The sequence below is a fragment of the Rousettus aegyptiacus genome, unplaced genomic scaffold, assembly GCF_014176215.1.
Source record: "Rousettus aegyptiacus isolate mRouAeg1 unplaced genomic scaffold, mRouAeg1.p scaffold_m13_p_12, whole genome shotgun sequence".
Lineage (NCBI taxonomy): Eukaryota > Metazoa > Chordata > Mammalia > Chiroptera > Pteropodidae > Rousettus > Rousettus aegyptiacus.
Window position 1 is genome coordinate 47,646,868 of NW_023416287.1, and position 24,294 is coordinate 47,671,161.

Here is a 24,294-nt window from a genome sequence, read left to right on the forward strand (position 1 = left end):
ATAAATGTTTGAGGACAGATTTGTAACTAGACTTAAAAATCTCACAATGTTCCCTAAACCTTTTTTCTCCAGAAAAGTTGCTTTCAAAAATCTGTTGTTTAACTTAACTTTCATTCTTAGAATTTGAGAGCCCAAAAATTAAAAAAGAAAAAAAAGTTTGCCTGGCGCTCGGTTCCCAGGGCCTAGAGGCTTCCTAATCTGGGGTGGGACGCACGCCCCACACTCAGCGAACTTCACTCCCCCTGAGCCTGAGTCAGAGCTCTAAAGCTTAGCTGACTGTATGGTGTATTTTATCCACAGTTGATTTGCATTTGCTGGGAGAGAAATAATTTCTTTTTATCTCTGTCTTTTCTTGACTAATTCTATTAAATCAGCTCTCAAATATATCATGCGATTAGTGCAGGCATATAGTTTTCATTCTTGAATGACATGGATCTAACTTTCCAATTTCTAATAAAATGTCTTTTTTTATTTATTAAACTTGCCTTTTGTCTTCCTGATAATTTAAAAGAAGTTTTAAAGATAAAGAATAGCAATTCACACAAAGCTTAAAGGACTGTAAGACCCATTTGAAAAGAAAAGCCCTTGTAAATTACTTAACAGGTACTGAGCAAAGCCTTGTCAGGATCACGCTCAGAAAAGTCAGACCAACCTTCAAGATTTTAAAAGCTTCAGAAAAATACAGAAGTGAGTTTTATCTTTTGCCTCTGTACAAACATGTTTCAGAGGTGATCGTGTTTTTAAACTGGAGTTATAAAGCTTCGAGGGCCTCTCAGGCAGGACATGGTGCAGCTCTTAATGACATTCCCGGGGGCTGCTCAAGGGGTGAATCATCCTTTCTCACAGTGACAGTCCTCCATCCCAGCCTCCCAAATCCCAAGAGAACATGCCCATTAGGATCACTATTTATTCTTTGGGAGCCATGCGAGACATGGTGGCTCATGGAAATGTGTGTAGGTGGGGAGCAGAGGTCTGTAGCATGAACAAGGTTTATCCCCAGCTCTCACCCAAATATAAAAGACATTAGACCTGGAGTCAGGGCTGCTCTTATGTCTTGCTCTGGAAGGTCTGGAAAGTGCTAACCGAGGCCATGGGCCTGCAAGAACCATGTTGTGTCAAAAAACACCTGTGAGATGGCCTCAGGAAATACAACAGCACAATGCACGGAGCTGGATGGGCACAGACTTGGGACATGAAGGTTAGAAGTGACAAAAATAAACCCATGTTTGGGCTGAGATCCCACATCACAAAGGATTCTGTGAGGTTTCTGGAAAAGCTTATGCCTCACTTCCCATCAAATTTGGATTAGCTATGGCAAAGGAGGAAAGAGAACAAATACAGGAAATCCACAGATAATCCCCAAATCTCCATTTGAGCTAATAGTTTAAATTCCTTCTATGCCAAGTCAAGGCTTTTTGTTTGTTTGTTTACCAGAGTTGATAATGGAGGGCAACAGAAATAAACCAATCCTACTTTAACCTCCTTCCTGTGCCTGCAGATGGAAAAGAGAAAGGGCTGCATAATCCTTAATTGGGACAAATCTGTGTGAGCCTTACCTCAGACCACTGGCTCCTACAGGGCAGGGCACTCACCACATGGTCAGATACTGTGGAGCAGCTGCTGACAGCCAGTGCTGGGGATAGGTGTGGAGGGTTCCCCAGCAGAGCAGTGAGGGACAGCGTGGAGGGATGCTCTGGTTATCCTAGCCACAGGATGAGTATGAGATGAGACTCTGGTTGGGAGTCACTGAAGTTCACATGAGTGAGAGGCAAAAAAGAAAAGAAATGTGCTGAGAAAGTGAGCAACTGGGAGACTATGTAGTGATAAGGCAAGGGTCTTTCTCTCACTCTTTTTCCCTTGGATACCTACTAGATTAAAATCACAGGATTGGGCATGACAAAACCAGTCCTGAACTAAAAGTTGCCTTGGTGTGTTGCTTCAGTTTCAGTGGGTCTGAGCCCAACACCAATACATAATGGCAAATGGCTTTTTCCACATGACCAGACGTGGAGCCCCAAGATGCCCTTTCCTCAGTGAGCTCCTGGTGAGATGACTTCATCTGCTTTTCCTGACCTTCTCAGGACATTTTGTCTGGGTCACCCCCAGTACAGTGGAAGCAGCTCGAGGGCTGCAGGCCTGGGCCCTGGCACAGCTCTGTCACTAAAGAACTCACCCCAGGTAGGTCGCATTTTTGCTCTAGATCCCTGTTGCCTCATCTGTAAAATGAGAATAAAATTAGCCCATCTCGCTTCAGTTCACAGGGCTAATGCAAGCTAGAGCGACTCATTCTTTCTATTTAATAAACTAACTGAGAATGCATCTTAGGGACCTTTTCTCTTTTTTTCTTTCCTTCCTTCTTTCCTTCCTTCCTTCCTTCCTTCCTTCCTTCCTTCTTTCCTTCCTTCCTTCTTTTTTCCTTTATTTATTTATTTATTTTTATTTTTTCCCTTTTCCTTTCCTTTCCTTTTTTTTTTTTTTTTGCTTAGAAGTACCTCTGGAGAACACCCCAGCATTCCCCTACTGATATTCTGATACTTTCCATCTCTCTTCCTTTGGTAATAATTTTATAAATGTGTTCTGGAAAAAAAAATTAAAAGGTAAAATGATATGAGCACAATGAAACAGTGGATAGGAAGAACATACACTAAGAAAAATCTACTGATATAAATTTGTATGTTATTATTAAGTAAACGGAAACTTCTGGGGGCACAGGAGGTGTAAAGGTCAAATTGAGCCTCAAATTCCAAGTAGTTTCAATAGGACTAATTCCCATACAAATTTCTTCTAGGAACTGGAAGTCCTGAACAGCTTCCGAAGGACATTGAGAAGCACCTCAAGTTATTTTCTTTTTGGTATATTTGAAATACTTTAGCCTAAAAAGAGCCCCAGTGGAATTCTTGCCAGCTGTAAATAATTTCAGGCTCTTAAGCCAGTATTGCCTCTATATTTCTTCTGAAAAGAGAAAAACCCAGCCTTAAAACTAAGCCCTTAAAGAGTTCCAAGTTCAAAAAGTCAACTCATCTTTACTCAGTTATCCTCACTATGAGGACAGAAAATAGCTGGTTCTTCCTCAGTCTTCCAGATGATTCTCTCCTTCCTCCCCTCCCCTTCCTCCATCAGTCCAAAAGCCTGGAGAGGAGGCAGGAGGAAGAGGAACACAGCACTGCCTACGCCGCAAGCTGCCTAAGCTGCCAAAGCAGAGAACTATCTCATAGTTAGAGAAAGAAAGGGGCTTCTCCCCATGTCTTAGGCCATATCTCCTGTATCGCACAAGTACTCCTGTTAGTGATAGGGCACCTCCTCCAGTCTAACACCTTCCAGCAGTCCTCTCTCAGAGCCCTGGGCTACAGGGGCAACAGTGCAAATGGCCTGATGCCTGGCATCATGCAGCTGTCCGGCTTCTTCCTAAGGAAGCAAATGTCCCCATCATTGGAAGTAGGACCTCCACCAAGAGAAGTTAGGCAGTTATTTAGGGAAAACAAACAAGGCTATGCCTGCTCTGTCCCCTTTGTTTTGTTTTATTCTCCTCCCTCTTTTCCTTTCCCTTCCCGCCAGCCCCTGTCCCTCCCCTTTACTCCTCTATCTTTCCTTTTTTGTGTGTGTTAGATCATTAGGTGCAGCGTGTCCACAGAATTAAAATGAAACTGTAATCATTATCATTACTCAGTTGTTTGGAGAAATGCAGGGATGAGCTCCAGCGCGAGGACCTCAGTAGCATGTAACTGTATTTACATGTCACGCGAACAGCAATTCGCAGGGGCAGAATCACCCCCAAGTCACAGAGAGAAAATCTCTTGGTTTTTAAACAGATTTGTATGATCTTGGAGGTATTTGCCTGGCCTTGGCAGGCTGGTGCTCCTTGAAGGACTTTTTATGAAACATGAGACTCCTTCCACATTAAGCATTTAAAATCCAACCATTTTTTCAGTTGCAAAAGAAATATTCTTTTGCAGACCATCTGTTATTTAGTAATGTACAAATTATGAATAAATAATTCCAGATTCTTTTTCGCAAGCCCAGCTATAAACAAATGTTCCACATGTCAAAATGGAAGTCATTTTTCCTTTGAAAATTCAAAGTTCTGCACGATTGGAAGAGTTTGGGGAAGAAGCTTCCTAGCAGATGCCAGAGAGTGTTACTACTGCACACAAATAATAAGGCAAACACAGACATGTCTTTGGGAAACTTCCGCCTGCTTCATGCGGACCCTCTCCTCCTGGTGCACATTCACTCCAGTGTCTCACCACATGGTGCACATGTGTGCCTATAAAACCCCTGAGGGCCAATTTATGTGGACTAGTCTCATTTGTTCTTTTAGCCAGTTAAAACATTGGCAAGCTATGATTTCTCTCCTACAAAACAATAGAATATCCCAAATTAAAAATTACATTTGACTTGTTTATTCCTAAGAAGCTGTTGGGAAACCAAATTTCCTAAACTTTACTGAACAAGCTGCTGCCATTTCATAGGATACTCTGATTTGTGCCCTGCTAAAATGGTTCTCAAGGGAGGGTTTATGGGAAGCAGGAGGAAAATCATAGGCCAGCAGATTGCAACTCTCACCAAAGTTGACTATTTATTATCTTGGAGAAGAATCAAATTTCCGGGGTCAGCATTCAGACAGAATTAGGACACGGGTCAAATTCTCCTGGACTGTCCCTCTGTTCCTTTCTGAGTGATGCATGTTGCAGCTCCATTTCTCTTATACTCTCAAGGTTAATGAGGCTAAAAACAAATAATTAGTTTTGTCTTCCTTTCAGTAAGAAAATTTTTTTTTAATTGTAAAAGAGTTTCATTTAAATAGCCCAAGTAAATTTAAACTAATTGAAAGTTTGAGAGTTTTGTCTTCTAATAATGACTAGAAGTTTGGCCATATCAATGTTTCTACAGATAACATTTACAAAATCTGCTCAAAATCCTGCCAGAAAAAAAGAAAAAGAAAAAAAAAAAGGAGTCACAACTAGAAGCCACTGAAGAACTATCAAAAGCAGAGAGAAACTGAAGGAAAGTTAACCCTTGAAAGATGAGAACTGAACTGGGTAACCATATTAGTTTTCCATTGCTGCATAATAAACCACCACAAATTTAGTGGCTTCAGACAATATAAATTTATTATCTCATAGTTTCTGTAGGTGAGGCATCTGGGAACATGTTAGCTGGATCCTCTGTTCAAGCTTTCACCAGGCTACAATCAAAGTGACAGCCAGGGCTACAATATTGTCTAGGATACTCTTCCAGCTCACGGGTGGTTGGCACAAGTCAGGTGCTTACAGCTGGAAGACTGAAGTGTTCAGGTCTTAGTGGCTACCCACTGTGCCCTGCCACATGGTCCACCTCACAACATGGAGGATGCTTCTTCAAGGCCAATAGAAGAGCATCTGCTACTTCTTATCTCTCTGACTTCTTTTAAGGACTCACCAGATAAGCCAGGCCCACCTATGATAATCTCCTCTTTGATTAATTCAATGTCAACTTATTAGAAAACTTAATTACATCTGAAAAAATAAACCCTTCATTTTTCCCACATAATTAACCTAATCACAAGACTGAAATCCCATCATTTCCATAACTCTCCCCCACACTCAAGGGGAAGAAAATAGCCAGGTCACGTGCACTGGAGCTAAAAATCTTGGAGACTGTCAGAACCCCACCTTCCACAGTGAGACTTAAATGTTTGGGGCTTTTTGCCTGAGGGCACTCCCCAGTTTGCACTGTGAGGACAGATGGCTTATGTAAATTTTGGAAATGAGAAGTCGAAGTTTTGGTCTGACAAGATAACTAGAAAATTTGGAGACAAATTCCAGAAGAAAGGAAACTGCAGAGAGAAGACTTTCCAAATAATAAATTCTTCTAACTGTTGAACCATACACATGCATGGGAGAATTCAAGAAGCCTAGAAAACAAAGCAGCTGAAAGTGGAAAAAACTGAGAGAATTAGCTGTTAGACACCACAGGAGAGACAGCTTGGATATCTGCTAGAACAAAACTCAACACTTATCAGAGGAACATAACTAACTCTAGAGGCTCTCTCTGTATTGTTTACAATATTCAGTAGACAATAAAAATTTACTGGACATACAAAGAAACAAAAAATGTGACCCATAGACAAGAAAATGTGAATAAATACTGACTCCAGACGACTTCTCTATGAAATTAGCAAACAAGGATTTTGAAATTATTCGAGAATTTAAAAAATAATGCCTCTCCTACCTTATTTTTTTTTTGTATTTGCATATCTCTTCTTGCTTATCCCTTTATTCTAAATCCCTCTTTGTTCCTTTAAGTGGTTTTCTAATTTTTAGCATCTAGCTGGGTTTTGTTGTTTTAATAAATTCTGAAAATACCTGGTTTGCAATAGAAAAATTTAGTCTTTTTTTATGTTTATTGTAATAATTTTTAGTCTTTACATATTACTTTATGAACATTATTTCTCCTATCTGATTACTTTTTTCTTATTTTTGTTTATATGATCACATTTTATTTACTGACCACTTTTCTTCCTGTTAATGGTTATTTCTTCCTCCATAGTGGTAATGAGCTTCACAATACAGTCAAGTTTAATATATACCTATTAAGTTGAAATTATTAATTGCATTATTTATATCTTCTATATCTTTTACTATACTTAATTTACATGATCTAATAGAGATAATGAAGTATATTAAAAACTCCAACTAAAAGTGTTGAATTATTTACTTCTCACTTTGTTCCTGTTACCTATATATAGGTAACAACTATATACCCTATATAGTGGGGTGTATGTGTGTATATACATATATATATATATATATATATATATATATATATATATATATATATAACCCTAGAGAGAGAGAGAGAGTGCGAGCACCTATATGATTAAGTAGTATTTTCATGATAGTACAACCTACAGACCTTGCAAGAACTCTTAAGAGTCTCACACTTTTGAGGCCCCTACATGTCACAAATGCACAAAGTGAAATTACTAACCCAAACACTCACTCTTGTAATGAACAGGAAAATATTTGTCCATATGTCATGCCTTATATCCTTGATATAAGAGGTAACTATTTCAAAATGTCATGAAGGTCTGTGGGTTTTGCTGACAAGTAAACATTAATAGAGTGCATTGATGTGATATTCTTGTAAAATAATGTCTAGCATTTAACCAAGCATAACTACATTTTTAAGAGATTAGCAGCACAATATTTATGGAATATAATGGAGCATTTATAGATTTAGTAGAAATAATTTCAGAATTTGATTTTAGAATTATAAACATAAAAGACAGATAAAAATAATAAAACAAATGACTAATCTCTGGGATGAAAAATTCAAAATGAGAGTAATAATTTAAGGAGTAATAAAGTGAGAGAAGAAAACATATATAACATTTTAAAAAATTAACTATTACTCATTTCAACTAGGTTGTACTAGAGGAAAAAAGTCACACTGAATAATTAATATTTATTATACTATTGAACTACCAGCAGAACATTCAAGAAAATTGGGATTTGTGAGCAGTTCACTGATTTTACACCTGTTATTTTAAAAAGCATAAGTTTGACTTAAATCAAGAACTGAAAAAATAACTTTAACATGAAGCACTTATTTGAGAAACTTTCTAGGGTTGTCCATGAGGGTATAGAACCCAAGGCTGGTAGAAGAAAAGATGTCATCAGAATTTTGACCAGAAATCCAAAAAGATTTTTGTGCCAGTATAAAACTGTGAATTTGTTATCAAAGAGACATGGTCTCAGTTGTGTGGGTGTTGATGATATTATTCTTCAGAATCAGTAGTTATATGTGATAATTTTTTTTTTGCATCTGCCCATATGAAACACAAAATATGACCTTATGGCCACTTTTGGATACATTATGGGAATACTAATGAAATGCTTTAAAAATTAGATTTAATGTAGAAAAGATGTGCACTGAAATAGTTAAGAAAAATAATAGAATATCATCAAATAAAGAGTTTATTTTGGTCTTTGGATAAAATGAATTTAATTTAAATGGTTATAATTAGCACAAACTGTAATTTACTATTAGTATGTTACTTTAAGAGAAGCTTTAGCAATATCATTTTAACAGTCGTAAAAGAATTTTTGGAGAAAATTTGTTCTTAAAATCAAAGGAAATTACATATGATGAAATATTTAGGGGAATTGTTTTAATATTTATAATTTACTTTATAAGGCATCAAAAATAAGGTGAACTAATGGGTGTATAAGGGGACGAATAGTGTATACATATGCAATAAAGCAACAATTGTAAAACGTTAAAGGTAGAGATGAGGTAGGAGATATATAGCTATCTACAGAAAAGCTTTCAAATTTGTTGTCTCTGAAGATACTCATGGTAAAATGTTGGAAAAATAAAATTGTATATGGAATTTTCAACAAGGGTACCATTTCAATAAACTATAAGATACTTTTTAAATGAAAATATTTACATGATTAAAAAGAAAAAGATTAACATACAAAGAACCAAAAAACAATTTTTATAGAGACTATATTCTGGTTATTAAAGATCAAACTACAATATATAATTTTAATTAAAGAGAATTAAATAAATTAGACAATATACCTGTTATTTTCAACTTTCTTTATAACAATCTAAAAATTTTTAATTCAGGGGAAGAAAAACTGAAATACTGTATAGAGACAGATGATGAAAATCACAATATAAATGATAGCAATAGATATAATAAAATTAAAATAGTTCCTAAAATTTTCTATCATAAAAACAATTAATCCTGACCCATTATGATGTATGCATCATGGTATGCTAAAATTTATGGCTAATTTCTGAATACAAAAATTTCTTTAACATTTTTATTGGCATCCCAGTTGCTATTATCTTGGCAGAATTCTTTCTCTAAATTCAAACTAATTAAAGTCAATGTAAAAACTACAATGGCTCAAAGAAGTTTGCCTCTTTTTGGCATTAGTAACAACAGAACACAAATTACGTAAAAATTTCAATTATGGGATTTTCTGGTCAAGATGGCAGAATAGATAAAGCATTAAAATTACAACCAAACTACAGAACAACTATACTGAGAATCACCTGAATTCTAGCTGAACAGGAGTCCTACAACTAAGGATATACAGAAGATACCACCTCGAGAATGGGAGGAGGGACAGAGACACAGAATGGGCCTGTTCCACACCTGTGTGTGGCAGTTAAATATCAGGAGGGATATCTCAATTGCAGAGGTACCCTCCAGAAAAGTGAAAGGTCCATGTCCCATGCCGGACTCCCCAGCTCAGTGTTCCAGTACCAGAAAGAGAAGTCTCCCAAATTTCTGGCTGTGAAAATCAGTGGAGATTGTGGCTGAATGAGATGGAGGGCTGCTGGAGTCCTGGGTGTTTCTCTTAAATGGTCTGTGCATGGATTTACTCACTGATGGACTCACTCACTCTGAGCTCCAGCACTGGGGCAACAGCTTGAAAGGCACCGAGGACATACAGGGAGGAAGTTAATTGTCTGGCTTTAGGGCAAGGGCTAGAGGAGCAGCCTTCTCTCAGACAGAAGTGCTGGCAGAATCCACTGTTTCTTTCTTGAGCTCTCCCCAGTGTACAGATGCTAGTGGCTGCTATATCTAAGACCCTGTCTCACTCAACTTGTGGACTCACCCAAACTGCTTCCAGTGGCTTTTTCATACAAATAGCCTATCTTGGCTCATGCTACAGGCTTTCCTAAAAACTCTCAAAGGTTCACAAAACCCCAACAAAAGGCTAGGGTACCAATACTTATATCAGACAAAATAAACTTTAAAAAAAGGACTATAACAAGAGACAAAGAAGGACCCAGTAATCCCACGCTGGGTATTTATCTGAAGAAACCCAAAACACTACTTCAGAGGGATATGTGAATCCATATGTTTATTGCGGCGTTATTTATAATAGTCAAGATATGGAGGCAACCTGGGGGTCCATCAATGGATAAATGGATAAAGAATAGGTGGTGCATAGATGCAATGGAATATTACTCAGTCATAAAAAGGACTGAAATCTTGCCATCTGCAACAACAACAATGGACCTAGGGGGTATTTTTGCTGAAAGGAGTAAGTTAGACAAAGAAAGACAAGTGCCATATGATTTCTCTTACATGTGGAATCAAAACCAAACAAACAAACAAACAAACAAAATAGAAACAAACTCATAGATAGAGAATAATGTGATGGTTGCTAGAAGGGAGGTGGGTTGGGAGGATGAGTAAAAAAGGGGAAGGAATTTAGAAGTACAAATTGGTAGTTACAAAATGGTCATGGGAGGTAAAGTATAGCATAAGGAATATAGTCAATAATATTGTAATAACTATGTATGGGGTACTAGATTTAGCAAGGTAATCACTTCCTAAGTTATATAAATCTCTATAATCGCTATATTGTATACCTGAAACTAATATAATATTATATGCCTCTTGTAATTGAAAAATTAAAAAATTTATTTAAGAAATTTTAATTATGGAAGCATAAATAGTGATTCCATTTAAAGGAAAATAAATTTCATGAAATAAATATATAATAACTTTTTAATTACCTAGATCTTTATTGTTTTTATCTCCCAAACATTACTAGCCCATCAACATTGTCACTCAGACATATGCAATAATAATTAAATTTAGTTACTTTTGATATTTTTCCAAACTTCAGTCTACACATATTTTTTTTTAATTTAGATAAAATTACTTGAAAATTACAACCTGGCAAAAAGAGATTCTAGAAGAAGTAGAAAACCAGAATAGTACTATTTTTTGTAAAAAAAAAAAAAAAAACCCTCAAATTTGTAATTAAACACATTCCTTAAATCTCCAGAACCAAAAGGATTTACTGGCAGATTCTTTTGACCAATTTTACATAAACTTTTCCAGAAAATAGAAAATATTGGCATACTTCCTAGCTCATGAATAACTAATAACAGAACCTGACAAAAACACTAGAAAAAAAAAATTCAAGCTAGTTACCCTCATAAGCAAAGATGCAAAAGCCCTAAATAAAGTGTCAGTTAAATCCTAGATACTTTATGGTATATATAGTATACTTCGAAATACATGGTGAATATCAGTAATATATAAAAGTGATAATAGAAACAATTGGGTTTATTCTAGGAAGCAGGATTTGTTCTACATTTGAAAATGAATTGATGTAATTCAGTACATCAATAGAATAAAAGTAAAAAGAAAGTATGATCATATCAATAGATGTATAAAGTATATTTAATAAAGTTTATTGTCAGTTCATTAAAAAAATTAATTCTTAGCAAATTAAAAATAAAAAGGTAATGCAGTTATTATCAGTGACTTACCCATATCTCAACTGGGACCCTCTAGGGCTTTTTTCTACCCTTGGAGCAGAGCAAGTCATATACACTGGGAAGCTGATGTTTAAGAAGCAACCTTCAGCTGGAGAGAGAGAACATACACTAGATTCCTCACCTTCTGGCCAGGGTAACTGAGATATGCTCTACATAGCCTTTCAAATGTCCTTAGGGTACTGAGCTCCAGTTGCCCATAGCACTAACTGACTGATCCTGTACCCTGGACTTGTTATCTGTGCAGCTCTCTCCTCTCCAAGATTCTATTTTATCAACTCTAGCCAGCCTGTCCACCCCAGACTCTTACTCTGTTCCATTCCAGTGCCCTCCCTGTGCTGTGCCCTGAAAACTCTCCACAGGCAGTGAGCTAGGTTGGTCATAGGATTCACCTAATCATTTCTTCATGCGGAAATAAATAAAGACCACCCAAATGAAAACAAACACATTTCCTGCTTGGAGCTGTTTGTGTGGGGAAGCTGTAGGCAGGCTAACCAGAATTGGGTCATCCTGATCCTGTCTGATAGGTTAAAAAATGGTGCACAGTTTCGCTTTCTCTGGTTGGTACTAAGTTGGAGGTGGGGGCAAAAATTACAATTTAGTTAGCAGGGTGGTTACTGCATATAGTAGGTTTGCCTCCTGGGCTGGTTGCTATAGATGGTGGGTAAGAGTTCTATTTTTATATGTATTCTGGCCAAAGTCTGTTTGTATATTCAATCTCTTACCTCTCACTCTTGCTTCTTGGGTAATGTCTGAAAATTTTCATTTCAAATGTTTTGTTTAGTGTTTTAGGATTTTTGGGTTTTGTATATTTGTTTGTTTATTTATTTAGGTGGGAATGTAAATCCCAGCCCTGCAATTCTATCTTGCTGGAAGCAGAAGTCTCAACCTCCCAGAATGAGTTTTAGGTTAGTCGTCACTCTGTAACCTGGCTGTCTGCTTTGCCTCTATCCTCCTCTCTCATTTCCTCACTTGACTTCGACCTTTGTATTCCCCTTGACTCTTCTTTGCCACTAGTACATAACAGCTGGACACTCCTTATTCTGAAATCTCTGGTTGGAATCCTGTCATAAATGGAAAGAGCTCCTGCAAACAACAGCTCAGCGCCCATTTCACCAGCCACCCTGGGAAGTTTTCACCACCCTGTTCTGGTCTTTACCTGAATACCAGGGCTTTGATCATTCCTTGAACCATGGATGGATTCCTATGCTTTGCTTTGACTCACTTGATCATCTCTGCAGGCCACTTTCTATATCAAATAAGATGCTCCCAGTAAAAATTAATAAACAGAAACCTCATTTAAAATGAATTTGGAGGCCAGAAAGGGAACTCTCGCACTCTACATTGATCGTGGAGCGTCACAGGAAGAACTCTGTTTATAATCTCTCTACCAACTACCTCTTCTCTATAAAAGAGTTACCTCTCCTCTTTTTCTCGGGACTTGCACATGATTCACCATTTGACCACATTTCTAGAATTGCAAGCCTTTATTGTTCCCAAATAAACCCAATCTTGCTAGAGAAATATGTAGCTTCTATTTACTTAGGGTCAACACCCCCAACCCTTCATCTTGGTGAGCAGAGCTCTGCCCAGCATCAGACACCCCCACTCTATTCTATAGTTCAGATGGTCCAGAAGGCTTTGCTTTCAGACACACTCCCTTTAAAACCATTCAATTGACTAGAATCTCTGAAACACCTCACAACATTACTTATGAAATCCCTGCCTTTCTGTTTTTGCACATTCACTGATATAATCGATAGTCATTTTAGTTACACATGAAGCTCTTTATCTTGTGCATTTTCTATTTGCTGTGTTTGTTCAGCATGCCCTGTCCCAGATGGTGAGTTCTTTTAGGGGAATGATCTTCAGAACCTGGAAAAATGTGTTTTCCTTGTACAGTCATATGTTAGATTTAGTCATTAGATTTGAAAAGTGTTTTTAGCTTTTTGATGAAGATATAAGTGTATGTATGTGTACACACACACACACACACATACACACACGCAGAGTGTACATTGAATTTTCACTAATTGAACACACCTGTGTAGTCAACAAATAGATTAAGAAACAGAACACTGAAATTGCATTTTATTTATATTTTATTTGACTATCTCTGCTTTGAATCTGATGGTAAGCTCCATGACTGCATGTCTGTTGCTCACTATTGTGTCTTCAGGGTTATATCAGAGTGCCTGACTCACATGAGGGGCTTAATTTATTGAAGAAGTTTGTTGACTGACACTAAGGAGAAAGAGCCATGCTCTTGCTGGAAAGAAAATGAACTACATCTGTAAAAAATGAAATTCCTTTCTCTTTGGCTGTTACTAAAGTATTTCTCCCATGTATGTTAATTTACAACAGAGCTCAGTAAAATTACTGTTTTTGAAAGCAAATTAAAATAGTAATTACAGAAACAAAACAATCTCCTTGTCCCTATTGTACCTATGAACAAAGCTATCCTGGCCCTTCACACTCTGGCAAATGTTGGCAATTGAAATGGCTTATAGTTAAGATGATGTGAATAGCTGCGTGTGTTTGTGCAAGCAAAAGGATTTGGGGAAGAAAATGCAGTAAAGCTAGCAAAATCCATTATTGTATGGGAATCTAAGTGACAATAAGGATCTTATTCTGTTCCCCTTGGACAAGAAGGTGAGTCATGTTGTTCAAGAAAGGAACAGAGGGCAATGTGGGCCCAGTTCCACAGGCTGAGTCGAAGGTTTATCCATGGTGAATATGGCTCATCCTCACCAAGCCAGGTACTCATCATCTTGTATTTATCTTTGAGAGACACAAAGGTGAAGAAACCTGTGGCCTCAGTTTATTCCTCTGCAAACTTGGAACAATGTTTTGAGTGATTAAATTCTCTCAAGTGCTGGAGACTTGCCAAGGTAATCAGGGCTGGAAGCAGGTGAGTATCCTGTTTACCTCCGAGATGAGGATGGGAAATGGCCCAGTAGCAGGGCTCTGCGCATCCTTGCAGAAAACTAATCAGCCCTTCTTACTACCATCTCATCGCTGGCGCAGCTGCTGCATTTTTTCCTTTCATAAAAGCTGTCTTTGTTCATGCTCTTGGGAGAAATAACCAAGTTAGAACCTTGTTTATCTTGCAAAGGAAATGAGGAAAGCCTGCTATAGATGAGAAAAAAAGGACATCCCTTTATTAATTTAAGAGATATGGTAGAGGGCTCCAATGAGCTACCCCACTAGATGTGGGGGTGGGTTGAGGAGGGGCTAAGTGGGTGGGAAAAATGCACTGTGTTGTGAGCAGGAGTTGCACTACGTGTGAATTGTTCCAGATCCTTTGAGCTTCCTGCCAGGGCATTGAAATCTTGGCTCATAGTGGAATTTGGATCTGGGACAATTTGCTCTAAAGGGGGTTTGGCATACATAAGTCATTATTATTAATAAACACTTGGTGAATGCCAACCATATGCCTGATGCTGAAATAAAGTTCTTTTTTTTTTTCTTTTTACTTTTTCTTTTAGGTTAAGTTACCAAGGAAAGGAGAATGCAACTCAGCTCCTTATTAGCCCCAGAGGAGGCAATTTCATAGTCCTCCTGGCCCTACACTTACATCTTTGAACCCCTGGGTATATTTTCCAAGGACTTTTGTCTTTCATGAGAACATTCCAGAACATCATGAGTGGTCACTTTAAACTCTACACCCCTTTCATTATCTAAAGAATGAATTTCAGAGAGGAATGTAAGCATCTTCTGACACAGCCTCAGTCCAACCTGCTCTTATAGGATGACTCATTTCACATTGGCTGGATTTTAATGCTATGTGGCATCCAGTGGGGCTGCTTCTAAATGCCTGATCTTGAATTACACAGATGTGTCTTTAAAAATATATAGTAGAATGAGCTTTGTTTATTTTTAGTGGATTTCTTTTCATAATGTCTATCTGTATATTTCCCTGTCTGTATACTTGGTCACATATGAGAAGCAGAGCAAAGTGTGGCTTCTCTAAGGAGAATATGCAAAAGAGGTTTGAAAACGTTTCCTTATATGTTTCTGGGCGGTGACTTGTGTTTAAGAGAATTGGCAACAAAAAGAAATAGTTCAACTCTTTTTATTTTTTAAGCAATAAGTTGTCCTTTTAAATGACAGTGACCCCCATTGAAGAAGGTTGTATAAGAGATGGAAGGAAAATCAAAAGAGTGTGTTAAAAAGGAAAGAAGAAGCAGCTTCTGGTGTTTCTGTGATAATTTTCATCTCAGAATCTATAAGCACCTTATAAACAGACGTTTAAAGAACACTTAACTGACAATTTACCAAACAGAGAGACTAGAGGAAAGCAGAAATTTTAAAAAAGAAAAGTTCATATACTTTTGGTAAAGTTCCGGGAACGCTGGCTACAAGATACCCCAATTTCTCTTACTGCATCTGACACATCAGGTCCTTTTCCAACCATAGGTTGCATAAATTACCCTTATTGATATAATTTGAGAAGTCAATATCAAAGTCCTCCTCACCTAGATCCCTTCCTGGCTAGCCTATCAAAGTGCTTGAAAGTTTACCACTAAAAAATCAATTATTTATTCATTCATTTGTTAAACATATTCTTATTTTTTACCTATTATGTGCTAGAGCGGAATGATCGGGTTTGGTATGAGTTACTGATAATTCCCATCTTCCAAGATCATGACCAACATCTCTAACAGATCACTCTGCTGTGTTTTGAAGAACCAAGACCCAGGCTGCCATCTCATCAATTTGTTTATGCCACTCCCCTACTTAGAATAGTTCGGTGTCTTCCCTCTTTATAAGATGAAGACCAAAGTCTTTAATATGCACCCCCCACCCCCCTGAACCTATGGGAATCTGATTCTGCTTTCTCTCTAGTCTCTTCTTTAGACAAGCCTCATCTTAGTTCTCTGTACCCGGCTACATTATTTCTTTGAGCTCCCCCAAAGTTCCATATTCCTTAAGATCTTCAAAACTGCTATCCTTCTGACAAGAATTGTCCTTCTTTATCTCAACACACCCTCTTTACCTAGTTAACTTCTATTTATTCTTGACATCTCAGCTCAGATTTCACTTCCCCAGGAACCTTTTCTTGGTCAGTTCCATGCCTAATCTAGGTCATATATTCCTACCCCTCACCTTTATGAGACATGGTCCTGTGTTTCCTGGCACTGAACACAGTTTGTAATTACAGAATTATCTGTGTTATAAACATCTGTCTGCCCTGACAGGCTTTCATATCACATTGCCTCATTACATTATCCCAGAGTAGTGTTTGATACCTGGTCCTTAGTAGGTACTCGATTAAAATTTATTGAACAAATGAGCACGAGCAGACACATGAAGTAAAATCTGTTCTTCATTGTTTTCCAGACTGAGCATTAGGAATAAAAGGTGAAATATAGTAGAAAGAACATGAACTTTGGAGTCAGACGGAAGAGACAATGCTGGTTCTTCACTTACTACCCATGTGACACTGGCAAGGGCCTTAGTGGCTATCACTTACGGAGTGAGTGCTCTGTCCAGAACAAGGTGAGGTATTTTATACATACTCTTATTTAACTTTCACAAAAATATTATAGTTTGATATTGTTGTTTCTATCTTATAAGGAAACAAATAGAGGAATTTAAGAAGTATATAGCTAACTCAATAAGTGGCAGATATAGGAGTCGAAATCATGTTTGGTTAGTGACAATGCCCATGCTCTTGAACCCTATCCGTAATTGTTTAACATCTGAGAACTTTGGCTTTCTCATTTTGCTACAAGACAATCGTTTTGTAAGTTAGTCTACCATGAGAGTTCCTGTCTTATAATATTCTCTTTCTATTAAGTCTCTTCACCAATTTTGCCACTATCAGATAAATCTCTATACTCAGTCAACTGCTAGAGGCAAATTCTTCCTAAGGTTTGGTAGAGTGGGATTGTAAATTTGTCAAATTCATAATTTTCCTATTAGTTCCAGTTATCCTTTAGTGCACTACAAAGGACCCCAAAATGTGGTAGCTTAAACTAACAGCCATTCACTATTTCTCACAGTTCTTTGGGTTGAGGGAGTGGATTCTCAGCCTTGTTTCACCTGGATTCACTCATGTGTCTCTATTCAGCTGGAGGGTTAGTTGAGCTAGAAGGTCCAAGGTGATCTCTCTCACGTGCCTGGCAGTCAGTGCTAGCAGTAGGCTGAGATGCTTTAGTTCTTATCCTCAGGAGGCTTGCCAGTGTCCCAGCCCAGCTCTTAGGGCATGCCAAGAGGGAAAACAGAAGTGCAGGGCTTCTCATGCCCAGCCCCAGAAGTCTCATACCATCACTTCCGCCACATTCCGTTGACTGGGTCCTGTCACAAGGTAGCCCAAATTTGAGGGAAATAAGGAAATAGACACCTCCTCTTGAAGAAAAGAGGGTCAAAGTCTCATTGAAAAGAAATTGTTGTGAGCATCTTTGAAAAAAATACAGCATATGTTGGGTAGAATGTGACACTGTGACTGAAAATAATATTCACTAACATTGGCCATCTATATAAGAAAAGCCTTACTAAAACTAGAGTAACAAAAATATGTGCTATTACTACAGCAAAGTTTAGAAGCAAACAAACCACACATAACTTGAAGCGCAAAATAAAATTAAAAAACAAACAAATGAAAGAAGAGGTCGGAGAGTGACCTCCAAGGCGCTTCTATGATTTATAACACTGGGCAGTTGTCCAGAGCAGACGTGGTTGTGATACTTCCTCTTGGAGACTGCATTGGGGGATGGCATGCTAATGGGTGTGAAGTCACTTTCATCTTCTACTTAGTGCAACCTGCCCTGGTTCTGGAAGACTGGGGCTGCCATCTTCACCTTTTCTTAATTCTCTGCTTCTTTCCAGTCAACAGCGTGAAGCTTGATCTGAGAGGCTGCAGGCTAGGAGAGATGCCACCCAGCAAGGAGGATTCCCAAGCACAGGACCCCACACAGAGGCGCCCCACCCCAGGCCTCTTTGAGAGATGTCTCCACCAGGAACAGTCTGCCCAAGGTGTGAGGAGGCTCAACTGGAAGAAGAGACCCCTGGAGTCCAAGTACCAGAACTGAAGAGAAGTGTTCCTGAAGCCGAGAGGAGTTAGTTGTTCACCCTCAACTGAGAGAGGCTCCTCCCTTGGATGGAAATCCAGATCCTGGTTTAATAAAAGGTCACTCATGCCTTTAGGCTCTCTGGGATGATTGTTCTTTAATGAAATAAAGGCTTTCTTTAGGGCCTCTGTACAAGGTTTATCCTTTCTTTGCAGAATCTTAGGGCTTTGAAGATGAAAAGAATGCTAGCCATCTCTGTGTTCTCACAGCACCCACCCAAGGGCCCTAGGCCCCAGGAGGCTCTGCGTTTAACAAGAAGTTTTTACTGAAAACACTTCTTAAAAAAAAGTTAGGACTTTTATTTTAAAAACCTATATTTAGCTTCAATAATTTGTCAATTTGATATTCTATTCTTTCACACATCTGATTGCTTTAATGAAATAATGTTTTCAGTTTTTATTAAATAATGACTTTCCAGAAGGAATATTCAACATAGCTCTTTGTGTCTTCACATGCACCCAAACTTGAGTATCAGGGGCTGAGAAATACAGATATAACAGAGTCTCTCATTTTACAGCATGAGCATCCCCAGTCACGAAGTGACCTGATGACTCCGGGCCAGCCAGCTTTCTGTTCTGACCTCTGGCTGCATGTCCTCCCCTCACAGACATCAGCTTTGGGGGTCCCACTCAGCCTTGGGCTGGGGTTTGGTTGGAGAGAAAGGAGATGAGTGATAATATCTTCCAGATGTCAAAAAGATGACGTTACTTCTGCAATTTAATTGTTTGTAATAATGAAGGGGTTGAGAGAAGTAGGGAGTAATTAAAGATTTTGAGTAAAGCAGAAGTTCAGGTTTAGCGAGTTAATGATATTGGCAGACAGAGAGGACAGGGAACTCCAAAGCCACAACCACCTACTCTTTTTGAGAAGAATGTGGCTATGGTAACTGTATTTTATAAACCAAAAATATGGCCTGACAATGAAATCAAAAACATGTTTTTTAAAAAAATTCCACTTTGACTTAGGAATTTGTTTTTTTTTTATAAGCCTTAACAAAGGAATAAAAATAAATCTGTATATTTATACATTTTAAACAGCCTTTGGAAAAGAATAAAAGCACCTAAATTGAGACTCTCCTAGAAAATCTGCCCTAGAAATATGCCTCAAGATATTTTGTTTTTTGCTGTGTTGTATACATGAGTTTGTGTTTTATAATTTTCATTGTGCTACATACTCACCTCTTGATCAAATCACCGAACTGCTGTGGATCAATTTCTGTGTCTATAAAATGATAGAATTATAAAAATTGCTATGGACCTTTAAAGTTTTGAAATTCTTTGAATCAATACTTGCCTCAAACGTTTCCTCTAAAATGTGCCTTTCATACTTTATTTAACAAATTACTTCACTGGTTGGCAAAAAGAGAAGCTCGAGGGACAGGCAAGTGCACCACTGCATGCTATGACTCCTGAGAAAAGATCTGATGAAGACAGGGCCTTAGTCTCTTCTGTTCTATGCTATATACTCAGTGGCTAGACAGGGGAGTGGTGAATGGCAGGTACTCAACGGTTACTGAATAAATGAATGAATGAGTGAATGAGTCTATATCTATTGTTACTGTGTATGTTAATCCAGGAAATGGCGCGCTTTTTCTTTTCCTTGAAGGCCATATATCATTTTATTTAAATACTTTGTAAAGCTTTCAGATGGAAACAAAGCGATCACCCTCACAAGCTCATAATTTATATAACAAATTAATGCAAACTGACATTTCTTTTAACATAAGATGATGGAAGAAAATTTTAGAGAAAATATGAAATTTATTTTGTGAAATCTTGATATGTAGCTAACTGAAATATTTTTAACAGCTTTATTTATATATAATTCACAAACCATAAAGTTCACCCAATTAAGTGTATAACTCAATGGCTTTTAATAAATTTACAGAGTTGTTAATTCATCACAATAATTTTAGAACATTTTTATCACTCTAACTTTTTACCCATTAATGATCATTTCGCAACCCCTCTCACCTCTCCACTTCCCAGTCTATATAATTGACAATCTACTTTCTTTCTTTGTAAATTTACCTATTCTGAACATTTCATATATGGTAGAATAGAAAAAAACTTATTATAGCATAACTCCAACTCTGATATGTCCAATCTATCTGTATAGATATGGATATTCATATATATCTCCAACTTGAAGGAAGCACACCTAAATATTAGAGTTACTTATCTTTAATTATTTAAACTTAATTTTATTTTCCAACTTTTTGTAAAAAACTTTTCTCTATAAAAGTTGTTGGGGACTTTTTGAATTTTAAAAGTTTTTAGAACATTTAGGTCACATTGATGATGCCATGAACTGATTGTAAAGAGTATAAATGATCTCTATTTTTATGAAGTAATGAAGTATTAAATTTGAGTTGAAATGTGTCTGCTTAATGATGATGATTTCTTTTTTCAAGTTTAGCAGTTTTGCCTTTCGGTCCATATTTTTTCAATCCTTTATTATAAATTTTATTTTAACTTATATATAATAGTTTGTAAGTAGCTTTACAATCCTTTCTTGAATGAAATCCAGCACAAGTATACAGATAAATAATATAAAAGATTGATGAATTTAATGCAGATGCATTAGCTAGAGATGGATAGGAGAGGAAAATCATTAAGAACTGAAGCCTATAGTTAAATACTTCAGCTTACCTCCTTAGATTTGCTAACAAGAAGCAACTGCTTTCCCAAGGGTTTCTAGTGTACACAGACATTCAGAGCCCCAGAATGAAAGCAAAAGTGAGGGACTAGGAGTGTTATGAACTGAGAGACACATGGCCCCACAGACCACCTTCTCCATAGGACCCTCCTTTTCTGGAGAAGCCACAGGCTGACAAAGTGAACCTAGCAATCTTGAGTTTCTAGACTGTTGTCAGAAAAGACCGCCCAGCCAGGGCCATACCCTATAATCTTGCCTTCTCCCCTACCCCCACCACAAGCACAAACCTCAAAGTTTGGAGGAGGGGGGACAAAGGACTGAGATTTTGTCAACATAGTTAAACAGCTTTCATATGTAAAAACCTAGTGGCCTCACCACGAGACTGAAAACCTACTTTTTCTTGCTTTTCTTATGTGTGGCTATGCCAAGGCGAGATTTACTTTCTACCCAAGGTTTACTTTTCAGCAGCGGCCTTCCGTTGTTCCAGCTCAGGTCCAACCCAGCCCATTCTGGGGCCTTTCTGCACACAGCTGAGGTCTCGCCAGGAACACAGTTTCAATGGCTTAACTTATCTCAGGCTTGGTCTTGGAGGGAAATATTTTACTCCCGGGTGCAAATGCAGAAAACAGGTAAACATAAGTTCGCTAAAGGGGAAAATGTGGACATGGATATTCCTTAAAATATGGTTTATATTTCAATATAAGTTTTCTTGTAATATTATAGTTAAAAGAGGAAATAACTTGAACCGGAATTGATAATTTGGTAACATCTATCCTGCTTTTAGGTTTGAGCATCCAGAAAAAAAAAATTGCTTCTTTATCAAGAGAAAGAAATCTGAAAGCAGTCTCAGGTTGCAAATTTGTGAGCAAGGGTGTGTGTGTGTGTGTGTGTGTGTGTGTGTGTGTGTGTAATTCCAAAGATTCTTTCCAGCTCTCATACTTTCCACAACCCATCAACAAGTTAGATTATTGACTGACAGTGTTTTCTTTCTTTTTTCATAGAAAATAAGTTTTCTGAAAAGCAGATGTAATTTGTTCTCCTTGAGTTATGGAAAACAAAGAGGCTTCAAGATGATCCTTTCCTATGCTGATACCCTCCCACCCCCCACCCTTCAGACATCAGAAACACCTCTTTTCTCTTCAAGCTAGACCATTTGGTTCTGATGGTAGCAATAATCGTAAACACTTGAGTGTGAGTGTCAGTCATTTGTGTTTGTGGATGATTTGTGCGTGTGAGTGTGGGTTTGTGTAGGGTATGTGTAAGTATAAGTGTGAGAAGGTCTGTGAATATTTGCATATGTGAGTGTGTATTTGTTTAGTGTGTGTATGTTCTGTAAAGATCCTAAAATTAATAAGTTCTGGAAAACACAAAAGATTCTGACTCCAATTATGCCCAAATAGAGTCAGTCCTGTCTTTCTAAGCTGCTTTTTGGGGTTGACAGCTCAGGGGGTTGGAAAAAATGAACTGGGGTTCAGTCACATGCCCAGTGCCTGCAGTAGGGTGCCCTTGCCCAGCCTACCACAACTGGTGCTCATAGAACCCCTGATTAGAAGAGCCCTCTGGAGCCCCAAGCCTTGCCTAACCTCTGAAGGTCTTGACTTCACTGTCACTTTTGATCACAAAGCCTCCAGCCAAGACTAAATAACACAGTCACTGCCATCACCCAGACTGTTCATTCTTGGGAGAAATTCTGCACATTCCCATGCAATTGTGCTGCTCCCCCCACTACTGATTAAACTTAATAGTAAAGTTCTCACATTTGCAGAATTTATTGAAGGAAATGTTCTTATTTTAAGTGCTTTATACATTTTCAAAAGTTTTATGACCGTCATTACTAATACATGTAACATAAGATGGTATCTAATTAAGCCAAAAAGATACAGTATATTTTTTTAATCCTTAAATTCACTCTCAGCATTTTGACATCCTTAAATCCATGATGCAAGTATCTATCAATGGCATGTTACAGTTTAATCAGCACTATATTTTCATTCTTTCCAAAACGTAGAATACTGGTATGTCTTTCATACCCATGAGAGATAATAGCAACTTAGCTTTGAGAAAATAATGCCACATTCATTTATTTAAAGCCTAATATCTCAGAATTCCATGTGTGTGCTTTGGAGGGAGTCCTTGCTGTTTCAGAAGTGAGATTTCTCTGCCCTGGTCAGAAGGACTCATGACCAAGTGGAGATCAGGCAGGCTGCTGAGGGAGTGGAATGAGGAAACCCCTGCTGATGGCAGAGGGGGACTCACCAGCAGCCTCACTCACAGTGCATAGTCTCAGATGGCCAGAGGGCAGAGGTCCAGCCTGAAGCATTGGGCACACCTCAGGTGCGTCTCACAGGTGGCCAAGGTGTGCTGTTGGCATGTGTTGGCGTGTGTTGGCGTGTGTTGGCGTGCTGTCCCTGATGTTCCTCAACACTTCCTTAATGCCCTGCACCACGCTCGTTCAGCATTTTGTAGCATTCATTTCTTTGAGTCTCAAAGCAGTCCTTGGAGAAAGTACTCCTGGCACTTCCATTTACAGATTAGAAAGGAGAGCAGAAGCTCAAATGATTTCTCTATTGCCATCATTCCTCAAGGGATGGAGTAGGGCTGCGCCGTGGCCATGTCACCCCAGAGCCCACACCACTGTGCATGTCTGGAGAAATCATGGACACTGACCTACAGGGCTGGGACCCCAACCTAGCTATGAGGACCCCTGGGAAGCATGCAACCCATCTCTGAGCATCACACGTAGGGCCCGGGGCCCCTCACTTCCCCAGCTTGAATATTTCTCTTTCCTTCTCCCCCATGCCATAAAATCCCCACTGCCTCAGTGTAGGAGAACCCTGGGGAAAGAATCTGATTGAATTAATTCACATGAAATTTAGGGGGGGCAGATGAACTTGGGGAGTTTCATCCTCAATGTTTGGCACTTCTTAGCATTTCGAAAGAGCCTTGGGTGGGCACCCAGGAGCAGAGAATGAGCAGAGGCAAAAGGGTGGGCTTGCTATAAAGGGAGTGGGCAGGGCTCCTGGGGTGGAGCAGGGGGCGATCTGAGGTGTCAGGCACAAGGCAAGGTCCCTGTCATCTCTGCTCACTGGCTCAGTCTACTTCCCAACACATGCATCATGGGCCAGCTGCGCATGCAGAGTGAGCTTGAGAACCGGCCATGACCACATGGGCCTCACTGAGCCTGTGCATTGGGACAAGCGACACTCAGTGAGGCCATCTGCAGACAGCGTTCCCAGAGGGCAGAGGTAAGGTGACCCAG

General features: G+C 38.5%; 1 long non-coding RNA gene across 1 annotated transcript; it reads left to right on the forward strand.

Moving 5' to 3' along the window:
* Window positions 1–11,206: 11,206 nt before the first annotated feature.
* Window positions 11,207–19,291, forward strand: LOC107497722. The gene is made up of 3 exons (XR_001593878.2): window positions 11,207–15,007; window positions 16,645–16,803; window positions 18,136–19,291. It is a non-coding gene; the product is annotated as an uncharacterized LOC107497722 (long non-coding RNA).
* Window positions 19,292–24,294: the final 5,003 nt, after the last annotated feature.